Source organism: Patiria miniata, unplaced genomic scaffold, assembly GCF_015706575.1.
Source record: "Patiria miniata isolate m_02_andy unplaced genomic scaffold, ASM1570657v1 HiC_scaffold_28, whole genome shotgun sequence".
In the NCBI taxonomy this organism is placed as follows: Eukaryota; Metazoa; Echinodermata; class Asteroidea; order Valvatida; family Asterinidae; genus Patiria; species Patiria miniata.
Window position 1 is genome coordinate 843,366 of NW_024037067.1, and position 11,885 is coordinate 855,250.

At 38.0% G+C, this 11,885-nt stretch overlaps 1 long non-coding RNA gene across 1 annotated transcript; it reads left to right on the forward strand.

Moving 5' to 3' along the window:
- Positions 1-6,559: 6,559 nt before the first annotated feature.
- On the forward strand, positions 6,560-10,230 carry LOC119735026. Its single transcript, XR_005272139.1, has 3 exons — positions 6,560-6,702; positions 7,102-7,198; positions 8,810-10,230. It is a non-coding gene; the product is annotated as an uncharacterized LOC119735026 (long non-coding RNA).
- Positions 10,231-11,885: the final 1,655 nt, after the last annotated feature.

Consider the following 11,885-nt stretch of genomic DNA (forward strand, 5'->3'; position numbering starts at 1 on the left):
AAGTCGAAATTGAGTGGGCGCAGCATGAAAAGCATAACGAAATCATAGCATCGCGTCTGGCTGGAAGTGAACTCTTTCTTTGCATGTGTATGTGTTATTTATGTATGTGTTGAATTTTGAAAGATGTACATTTGTGACTGATATTAACATAGTCCTGCCTATATTTGGCAGTCTTTTTTTTTCTGTCTTTTTGTCCGTGTGTCCTGTGCAGGTCCATGAGGAAGAAGATGAGGGTCGCTGGTGAAGAAGATGACGGGCAGCTTTCGTCGATTTAAAAGTTAAGTAGTTGTAAATTTTACCCCCTCTTGAACTCGGGTCTGAAAAGTTGGATCACTGTCCTCTTTTCAGATCTGGGGGCAGGACAACCGTGTTGTTTTGTTTGATGTAGTGTGGGCCCTTGTCTCTGTGTTGAAGTCTAAGAGTTTATTTCCGAAACCCGCGATCTTGCCATTTGGAACACTTGCGCAAAATGTCTGAAATTGTGCGACTGAAAATTCTTATATTTTGGGAGCTTTATTGTCTCCAACAAGTCGAAATTGAGTGGGCGCAGCATGAAAAGCATAACGAAATCATAGCATCGCGTCTGGCTGGAAGTGAACTCTTTCTTTGCATGTGTATGTGTTATTTATGTATGTGTTGAATTTTGAAAGATGTACATTTGTGACTGATATTAACATAGTCCTGCCTATATTTGGCAGTCTTTTTTTTCTGTCTTTTTGTCCGTGTGTCCTGTGCAGGTCCATGAGGAAGAAGATGAGGGTCGCTGGTGAAGAAGATGACGGGCAGCTTTCGTCGATTTAAAAGTTAAGTAGTTGTAAATTTTACCCCCTCTTGAACTCGGGTCTGAAAAGTTGGATCACTGTCCTCTTTTCAGATCTGGGGGCAGGACAACCGTGTTGTTTTGTTTGATGTAGTGTGGGCCCTTGTCTCTGTGTTGAAGTCTAAGAGTTTATTTCCGAAACCCGCGATCTTGCCATTTGGAACACTTGCGCAAAATGTCTGAAATTGTGCGACTGAAAATTCTTATATTTTGGGAGCTTTATTGTCTCCAACAAGTCGAAATTGAGTGGGCGCAGCATGAAAAGCATAACGAAATCATAGCATCGCGTCTGGCTGGAAGTGAACTCTTTCTTTGCATGTGTATGTGTTATTTATGTATGTGTTGAATTTTGAAAGATGTACATTTGTGACTGATATTAACATAGTCCTGCCTATATTTGGCAGTCTTTTTTTTCTGTCTTTTTGTCCGTGTGTCCTGTGCAGGTCCATGAGGAAGAAGATGAGGGTCGCTGGTGAAGAAGATGACGGGCAGCTTTCGTCGATTTAAAAGTTAAGTAGTTGTAAATTTTACCCCCTCTTGAACTCGGGTCTGAAAAGTTGGATCACTGTCCTCTTTTCAGATCTGGGGGCAGGACAACCGTGTTGTTTTGTTTGATGTAGTGTGGGCCCTTGTCTCTGTGTTGAAGTCTAAGAGTTTATTTCCGAAACCCGCGATCTTGCCATTTGGAACACTTGCGCAAAATGTCTGAAATTGTGCGACTGAAAATTCTTATATTTTGGGAGCTTTATTGTCTCCAACAAGTCGAAATTGAGTGGGCGCAGCATGAAAAGCATAACGAAATCATAGCATCGCGTCTGGCTGGAAGTGAACTCTTTCTTTGCATGTGTATGTGTTATTTATGTATGTGTTGAATTTTGAAAGATGTACATTTGTGACTGATATTAACATAGTCCTGCCTATATTTGGCAGTCTTTTTTTTCTGTCTTTTTGTCCGTGTGTCCTGTGCAGGTCCATGAGGAAGAAGATGAGGGTCGCTGGTGAAGAAGATGACGGGCAGCTTTCGTCGATTTAAAAGTTAAGTAGTTGTAAATTTTACCCCCTCTTGAACTCGGGTCTGAAAAGTTGGATCACTGTCCTCTTTTCAGATCTGGGGGCAGGACAACCGTGTTGTTTTGTTTGATGTAGTGTGGGCCCTTGTCTCTGTGTTGAAGTCTAAGAGTTTATTTCCGAAACCCGCGATCTTGCCATTTGGAACACTTGCGCAAAATGTCTGAAATTGTGCGACTGAAAATTCTTATATTTTGGGAGCTTTATTGTCTCCAACAAGTCGAAATTGAGTGGGCGCAGCATGAAAAGCATAACGAAATCATAGCATCGCGTCTGGCTGGAAGTGAACTCTTTCTTTGCATGTGTATGTGTTATTTATGTATGTGTTGAATTTTGAAAGATGTACATTTGTGACTGATATTAACATAGTCCTGCCTATATTTGGCAGTCTTTTTTTTTCTGTCTTTTTGTCCGTGTGTCCTGTGCAGGTCCATGAGGAAGAAGATGAGGGTCGCTGGTGAAGAAGATGACGGGCAGCTTTCGTCGATTTAAAAGTTAAGTAGTTGTAAATTTTACCCCCTCTTGAACTCGGGTCTGAAAAGTTGGATCACTGTCCTCTTTTCAGATCTGGGGGCAGGACAACCGTGTTGTTTTGTTTGATGTAGTGTGGGCCCTTGTCTCTGTGTTGAAGTCTAAGAGTTTATTTCCGAAACCCGCGATCTTGCCATTTGGAACACTTGCGCAAAATGTCTGAAATTGTGCGACTGAAAATTCTTATATTTTGGGAGCTTTATTGTCTCCAACAAGTCGAAATTGAGTGGGCGCAGCAAGAAAAGCATAACGAAATCATAGCATCGTGTCTGGCTGGAAGTGAACTCTTTCTTTGCATGTGTATGTGTTATTGATGTATGTGTTGAATTTTGAAAGATGTACATTTGTGACTGATATTAACATAGTCCTGCCTATATTTGGCAGTCTTTTTTTTTCTGTCTTTTTGTCCGTGTGTCCTGTGAAGGTCCATGAGGAAGAAGATGAGGGTCGCTGGTGAAGAAGATGACGGGCAGCTTTCGTCGATTTAAAAGTTAAGTAGTTGTAAATTTTACCCCCTCTTGAACTCGGGTCTGAAAAGTTGGATCACTGTCCTCTTTTCAGATCTGGGGGCAGGACAACCGTGTTGTTTTGTTTGATGTAGTGTGGGCCCTTGTCTCTGTGTTGAAGTCTAAGAGTTTATTTCCGAAACCCGCGATCTTGCCATTTGGAACACTTGCGCAAAATGTCTGAAATTGTGCGACTGAAAATTCTTATATTTTGGGAGCTTTATTGTCTCCAACAAGTCGAAATTGAGTGGGCGCAGCATGAAAAGCATAACGAAATCATAGCATCGCGTCTGGCTGGAAGTGAACTCTTTCTTTGCATGTGTATGTGTTATTTATGTATGTGTTGAATTTTGTAAGATGTACATTTGTGACTGATATGAACATAGTCCTGCCTATATTTGGCAGTCTTTTTTTTCTGTCTTTTTGTCCGTGTGTCCTGTGCAGGTCCATGAGGAAGAAGATGAGGGTCGCTGGTGAAGAAGATGACGGGCAGCTTTCGTCGATTTAAAAGTTAAGTAGTTGTAAATTTTACCCCCTCTTGAACTCGGGTCTGAAAAGTTGGATCACTGTCCTCTTTTCAGATCTGGGGGCAGGACAACCGTGTTGTTTTGTTTGATGTAGTGTGGGCCCTTGTCTCTGTGTTGAAGTCTAAGAGTTTATTTCCGAAACCCGCGATCTTGCCATTTGGAACACTTGCGCAAAATGTCTGAAATTGTGCGACTGAAAATTCTTATATTTTGGGAGCTTTATTGTCTCCAACAAGTCAAAATTGAGTGGGCGCAGCATGAAAAGCATAACGAAATCATAGCATCGCGTCTGGCTGGAAGTGAACTCTGTCTTTGCAGTTGTATGTGTTATTTATGTATGTGTTGAATTTTGAAAGATGTACATTTGTGACTGATATTAACATAGTCCTGCCTATATTTGGCAGTCTTTTTTTTTCTGTCTTTTTGTCCGTGTGTCCTGTGAAGGTCCATGAGGAAGAAGATGAGGGTCGCTGGTGAAGAAGATGACGGGCAGCTTTCGTCGATTTCAAAGTTAAGTAGTTGTAAATTTTACCCCCTCTTGAACTCGGGTCTGAAAAGTTGGATCACTGTCCTCTTTTCAGATCTGGGGGCAGGACAACCGTGTTGTTTTGTTTGATGTAGTGTGGGCCCTTGTCTCTGTGTTGAAGTCTAAGAGTTTATTTCCGAAACCCGCGATCTTGCCATTTGGAACACTTGCGCAAAATGTCTGAAATTGTGCGACTGAAAATTCTTATATTTTGGGAGCTTTATTGTCTCCAACAAGTCGAAATTGAGTGGGCGCAGCATGAAAAGCATAACGAAATCATAGCATCGCGTCTGGCTGGAAGTGAACTCTTTCTTTGCATGTGTATGTGTTATTTATGTATGTGTTGAATTTTGAAAGATGTACATTTGTGACTGATATTAACATAGTCCTGCCTATATTTGGCAGTCTTTTTTTTTCTGTCTTTTTGTCCGTGTGTCCTGTGCAGGTCCATGAGGAAGAAGATGAGTGTCGCTGGTGAAGAAGATGATGGGCAGCTTTCGTCGATTTCAAAGTTAAGTAGTTGTAAATTTTACCCCCTCTTGAACTCGGGTCTGAAAAGTTGGATCACTGTCCTCTTTTCAGATCTGGGGGCAGGACAACCGTGTTGTTTTGTTTGATGTAGTGTGGGCCCTTGTCTCTGTGTTGAAGTCTTAGAGTTTATTTCCGAAACCCGCGATCTTGCCATTTGGAACACTTGCGCAAAATGTCTGAAATTGTGCGACTGAAACTTCTTATATTTTGGGAGCTTTATTGTCTCCAACAAGTCGAAATGGAGTGGGCGCAGCATGAAAAGCATAACGAAATAGCATCGCGTCTGGCTGGAAGTGAACTCTTTCTTTGCATGTGTATGTGTTATTTATGTATGTGTTGAATTTTGTAAGATGTACATTTGTGACTGGTATTAACATAGTCCTGCATATATTTGGCAGTCTTTTTTTTCTGTCTTTTTGTCCGTGTGTCCTGTGCAGGTCCATGAGGAAGAAGATGAGGGTCGCTGGTGAAGAAGATGACGGGCAGATTTCATCAATTTAAAAGTTAAGTAGTTGTAAATTTTACCCCCTCTTGAACTCGGGTCTGAAAAGTTGGATCACTGTCCTCTTTTCAGATCTGGGGGCAGGACAACCGTGTTGTTTTGTTTGATGTAGTGTGGGCCCTTGTCTCTGTGTTGAAGTCTAAGAGTTTATTTCCGAAACCCGCGATCTTGCCATTTGGAACACTTGCGCAAAATGTCTGAAATTGTGCGACTGAAAATTCTTATATTTTGGGAGCTTTATTGTCTCCAACAAGTCGGAATTGAGTGGGCGCAGCATGAACAGCGTAACGAAATAGCATCGCGTCTGGCTGGAAGTGAACTCTTTCTTTTCATGTGTATGTGTTATTTATTTATGTGTTGATTTTTGAGAGATGTACATTTGTGACTGGTATTTACATAGTTCTGCCTATTTTTGGCAGTCTTTTTTTTTTGTCTTTTTGTCCGTGTGTCCTTTGCAGGTCCATGAGGAAGCAGATGAGGGTCGCTGGTGAAGAAGATGACGGGCAGCTTTCGTCGATTTCAAAGTTAAGTAGTTGTAAATTTTACCCCCTCTTGAACTCGGGTCTGAAAAGTTGGATCACTGTCCTCTTTTCAGATCTTGGGGCAGGACAACCGTGTTGTTTTATTTGATGTAGTGTGGGCCCTTGTCTAAGTGTTGAAGTCTAAGAGTTTATTTCCTAAACCCTCGATCTTGCCATTTGGAACACTTGCGCAAAATGTCTGAAATTGTGCGACTGAAAATTCTTATATTTTGGGAGCTTTATTGTCTCCAACAAGTCGAAATTGAGTGGGCGCAGCATGAAAAGCGTAACGAAATAGCATCGCGTCTGGCTGGAAGTGAACTCTTTCTTTACATTTGTATGTGTTATTTATGTATGTGTTGAATTTTGAAAGATGTACATTTGTGACTGATATTAACATAGTCCTGCCTATATTTGGCAGTCTTTTTTTTCTGTCTTTTTGTCCGTGTGTCCTGAAAAGCGTAACTCTTTTGTTGATAATAGCCTTAACATGTATTAAATGTAATGTTTTGTCTTAAAAAGACCTCATTAGCTAGAAACACTGATCTCACAGTTTTCTTAACCAGTTTGTGCTGGATAACGTGTATATCTTCAAAGGTTTTGCAGTATTTGGAATGGATGACAGATAAACACACACACAAATATCCGTGAGCGACCCGCTTCCAGCGAGCGAGGCCTGAAACATGAGTGTGCTGCACAAGGGTGATGGTTTCCAGCGCCTCGTTCCATTCTTGTCAAAATAATCCCGGCGTGAACCGGCTAAGAGTCCTCTCAGAGTGAAGTTACTGCATTGTTCAAACATCATATGTAATAGTTGAACAAAGAAATTGACTGGAGCAGGGTTTGAACCCCTGACCTCTGGACTGCCACTCCAGTGCCCTACCAACTGAGCTGTTTTGGCGGTTCCCCATTTTGTCAATGTCTTTGTTCAAGGGGTGCTAGTCTAAACCTTTATATGCCATGTAGCCATGGATCACGCCCAAAGTCACGATGCTAGCAACAGAAGGAATGCTGTAAACCTGGGAAATAGCAAACGGGATCTCTCATAGAGGATACGGCTTTTTATTACAAATAAAATTCCTTTTTTTCATGCAGGTTATTCCAAAGCCACGTGTGCTGATTGTTCATTTCAGTCAGCCTGCACCACCTTTTATCATCTGTGTCAAAATGGTAGGTGTCTTATTCCTTTAAAAACGTTCTGCAGAAAACTTGTCGATTTCTGTCCACAATTAAACGCGTATGCAAGCGTTACCTGCGCAGATAATGGAGGGTCGAGGATACACTACCATTTACATAATCTGACATTGTTACTAATTACCATTTTTCCCCAAATCAAACTGAATGAGGAATTTCATGATTACCTTAATTTGTACATGTTTTGTGTAAACTAGAAAAGTATCATTTCTAGAGTAATTCCATTTCCAATTTAAACCAATAACAAAAAAAATAGATTCTCATCATTACGAGACCAGCAGTAGCATTGAACGTATGCAGCTGCTGCTATCAACATTTTTTAATATAATAACGCTTAAACATGAAATAACTTTGTAATTTTTTTTTGACAATCAGGACCTAACTGGTGGCAGTTTTGAGAGCAACCTGGCTTCAATAAACCTCGTTGAGGGAAAAGATTACATCTTCTTCAGCTGACACTGACATTGGTGAAGTGAGACTCAACATTTTAATATTTATTGCGTTTTTAAACAATATTTTTTAAAAACCATTTTCCATGGCCAATTATTACAAATTCACTACATATGTTGAAGCTCTTAAGACCCTAGACATCCACTAGCACGACGACCTTTTCTTGATTACATTAGAATTTGAAAGCTTACATACCAACATCGTATTGCATTGTATTGTTTTATTTTCCATTTGCCACAAATTAAAATAATGCTAATGCAACAGTTTATTTACTACAACAATAACTAAACTTAATAGAATGCTAATACATGTACAACACTTTGATCAATTAAACATAAATGGTGACAGATGTGGGAACCAGGAAAAAAGCCTAAGCTTATACAGAGCCTGGTCCCGTTTGTGAATAACTTATGAAATAAACAATAATTAAAACTATAAATGAAATCAGTGATCAATAAATTAATTAATTAATTACTTGGCATAATAGTAGAAAAACTGAAGGAAATTGAAAATATACCGATTTACAATATAACATTTGATTATAATAGAATGTGACTTATACAGATGTGAATTATGGAAGCATGTCTTATATAATACCGGAAATAAGTAGATTTTTCAGATATCTTTTGAATTTATGCACAGTCCGGAAGAAGGGTATAGGGGTAAGCTGATTCCAGAGAAGGGGACCTTGGTGTCTAACTGTTTTCATGAATGATGCAGTCCTAGCCTTACCAATGTGAATTTTGTGTGTGTGTTATGTAAATTGACATCTAGATTCCTCACAAACATGGACCTGATATTTGTAGGTAGTAGGTTACCTTCGAATTTCAACATTAGGATTCCTAGATGGTATTTGTACAGTTCAAAAATATTTAGTGTTTTATATTGTCTAAAAAGGGGCGCAGAGTGTTCTCTGAAACCGCAATTTGTGATGACTCTCATCAGCTTCTTCTGTACTATTAATAATTTATTCAAATAAGTACTATGAGTATTTCCCCATGCTAGAATGCCCCACAAGATATCTATAACACACTTCTCAAACTTGCCACCTTGCCGGAATACCCTCCAGAATTTCACACATATTTCAAAGAACTACATACATTCACCAGCAATTACAGCAACTTCAAAATAGGTAATCACATCTTCAAACAGAATCTGGCGATACAAATGGGATCATACCACTCAGCACAACTCTCAAACCTCATATTAGCTCACAGAGAATACAACTTCCATAATCATCACAAACATCCAAACATTTTTAAATTTCAAAGATACATGGACGACTGCTTCATCATCATGTGAAACACCAAAGAGTTCAACCGTACACATCTCATCAAACTACTCGCCCACATCTATCCAAATCCATACTAATCACAGTATACTTCTCAGACCTATGCATTTCCATCAACCACCATACATTACAATACGATAAATTACATTTTTTACCACAAACCATTCCAAAATTTCACATACGTACACTCTACTTCCAATCACAATACTAACATTTTTTCAAGCATCATTAAAGGCGAATGTCACAGAAATAACACACAAAGTGCACTCACTCTTGTTTTACTATACTCCCGAGAACAATGCTTTGTATTTCCCTATGTCCCTGTTTAATTCTCTCCCATAGACTAAGCACACAAACCTACAACACAATTGAAGAGGCAAGAATGGCTCGACTATTAGACTGTTCAGCCTTCTGCAATTCTACATGTTATTTTTGTAAATAAATAGTTTCTTTTGTTTCAACAGTACATTAAATATAATGTAAATAGCCAACACAATTTTTCTCTCGCCTAAATCCCACCCACAAAGCTTCATAACAACAATTGAGTTCAAACCGATAACCTCAACGATCACTTTCTCCTTAAGAATCCTCTTCCATAAGAACCATCCTGAAATCTAGGTATACCACCATTAGCCCCTAATAAAGAAAAATAAAACAAAAATCAAGTGAATTTTTTTTAGTGTTGATTTGTCGCGACACTTTTATATAAACATTAATAATATTAACTCGAACAGTTCCCCATCCTTCAAATTTGTTTGACATGATATTGCACACATGGATATAGAGTTAAGATTGAAGAGCCACTGAAATGTTTCTTTAATGCAATCCTTGGAAATGCACCATTGTGTCCCATTTAGCCCTATTTTCAATTTTCATTCTGCCGTTTTTAAGTGTATTTTAGTGTTTTTCTGTTTTTTTATGCTGATACAAATATCCATATTAAAGAGCGAAAGTGTGATGTCATATCAGACAGAAACCACAATGTTACAATTGGTGTTGCACAAAAAGTTGCCAGAAATTTGGATATCTCGTTGTCGCAATTTTTCTTTAGTAATTCGTTGTTATGTCAATACATGGGAGTAAGCCAATGAACAAACCTTTCTCACAAATATTTCAATGAAAACAATTTAGGTACAGAATTTCTACAGAATAACAGCTAATGAGAACAGGGTCTTCCTGAAATGACATCAAAGAAACAGCGCCCTTAGTTATCCACAAGGCATGATTTTTTTTTAATGTTTAAAAAAACTTATTTTTCAATAAACTTATAGTAAAATTAAAATGTTCATATACAATGTACTTAAGAGGATTGGAAAAACCTTCCCACATTAGAATGATCTACTTTGACAAAATAATTATAATTGCTTAGATAAACGCATTCCCCTTAAATAAGACACTTTTATTATAACAGAACTTTTATTTTAATAGAACTTTAAAAATGCATATTGTGTACTTGCCTTGTCCATAATCTTCGCACACCAAATACATCCCTTCACCAAAATTTATTGAAAACTCCTGTAATATATAAATCCATTGAAAAACAATTTGTAAGATTATTTTGTTTTCATATACAGTGTAAATACATTTTAACTGCCTCTTCAAATAAAAAATAATTGTTGGTCTCACCATCACATTTGTATTTTGCTTAAAGTATATTGATCTTAATAACTCATTAACATCATCATACGGGTTTTTTTATATTGTATATACAGTAAAATCTCGATAAGTCAAACTCTGATTACTCAAAACAACTGTTCAGTCAAACAAAGAATCCATTGCCTTCAGTAGTATAACAATGATACACAACCCTACTTAACTCAAAACTCTGCTTAAGTCAAATTTTTAACCTGTTCCCTTGAGGTGTGACTCATGGAGATTTCACTGTATTGGTAATTTGTGTCAAAAAAAATTACCTTTTTTTTTAGAAAAATAAAATGTTTCTCTATTACTCCAGAAATAATTTTCGTGTTCGTGTTATATTTGTTATGTTCTTACTTCACCATGAGTCGTCCCTGATATAAATATCCTCCAAGCCATGAAGATTACCCTTTATAGTTCCGTCTGAAAGATGTCCTCCTGGTTGGTCTTCTTAATAATGCCCTCTAAAAAAATATCCTCCTATCCAAAATGGTTTGTCTGCTCATTAACTCCCTCTTAAAAATATCCTTCTAGCCAGTGTGGTAAGTCTCTTCCATTATGATTTATACCACACCTGAATAAAATCCCGTCATCTGATTGGTGGATCGTTGATCACATGTCATTGAATTATTCGTACCAACGCACGGCGCGCGCGTGGCGCGCAGCGCACAGTGCAATGGAAGTTCTATTGCACGGTGAATAGAACTTCCATTGCACGGTGTCACTGCTGCTGGCGGTGGCGCTGTTTTAAAATGAAATAAATTGAACATGATTGTTCTCAACCTGTTGAACAGTTTGCATTAATATAAATATGATGAAGTTGTCGAACTTTTAAACAGTTTTTAACCTGAATAAACTGGCTATTAAAAGTCAACCAATCAGATGACAAGGATTTATTCAGGTGTTATATAAAACAAATAAGAATGTTTCACGTTCGTGCAATGGAAAGAATAATTTCATTAGGTGACAGATGAAATGTTCCATTCCACGAGGCGAACACCTCATGAAATTATTCTGACCATTGCACTCACAAACATTCATTATTTGTATATTATTAAATTGCAGTTAATAACTTTGTATAGAAACACATGAAAGACATCCATCTGATGACATCAATCTCTGCTAACCAACATCTTAGTAACATCCCTTATCGATTTCTGTTTTCTTCTCTCTGTAGACCATCTTAGTTACAATAAATTAATACAATTTTATTGTTCATTGAATAAACCTCAACTTTCCAACTACAAAATTTCTTCCTCATGAAGATCCATGACATTCTCCATAAATCACCTGAATAACAAATCATCCAAGCCAAGATGGTTCTCCTCCATAATTCCCTTCTAAAAAAATATCATCCAAGCCAAGATGGTTATAAGTCCCCTCCATAATTCCCTTCCAAAAAAATCCTCTTAGCCAAGATGGTTAGTCTCCTCCATAATTCCCTTCTAAAAAATATCATCCTAGCCAAGATGGTTAGTCTCCTCCATAATTCCCTTCTAAAAATATCCTCCTAGCCAATATGGTTAGTCTTCTGTATAATTCCCTTCTATATCTTAGCCAAGACAGTTAGTTTCCTCCATAATTTCCTTCTAAAAAATAGCCTCTTATTGCCAAGATGGTTGGTCTCCTTCATAATTACCTTCTAAAAAATATAATCCTTGCCAAAATGGTTAGTCTCTTCCATAATTCCCTTATAAAAATATCCTCCTAGCTAAGATGTTTTGTCTCTTCCATAATTCCCTTCTAAAAGAATATCCTCCTAGCCAAGATGTTGAGTCTC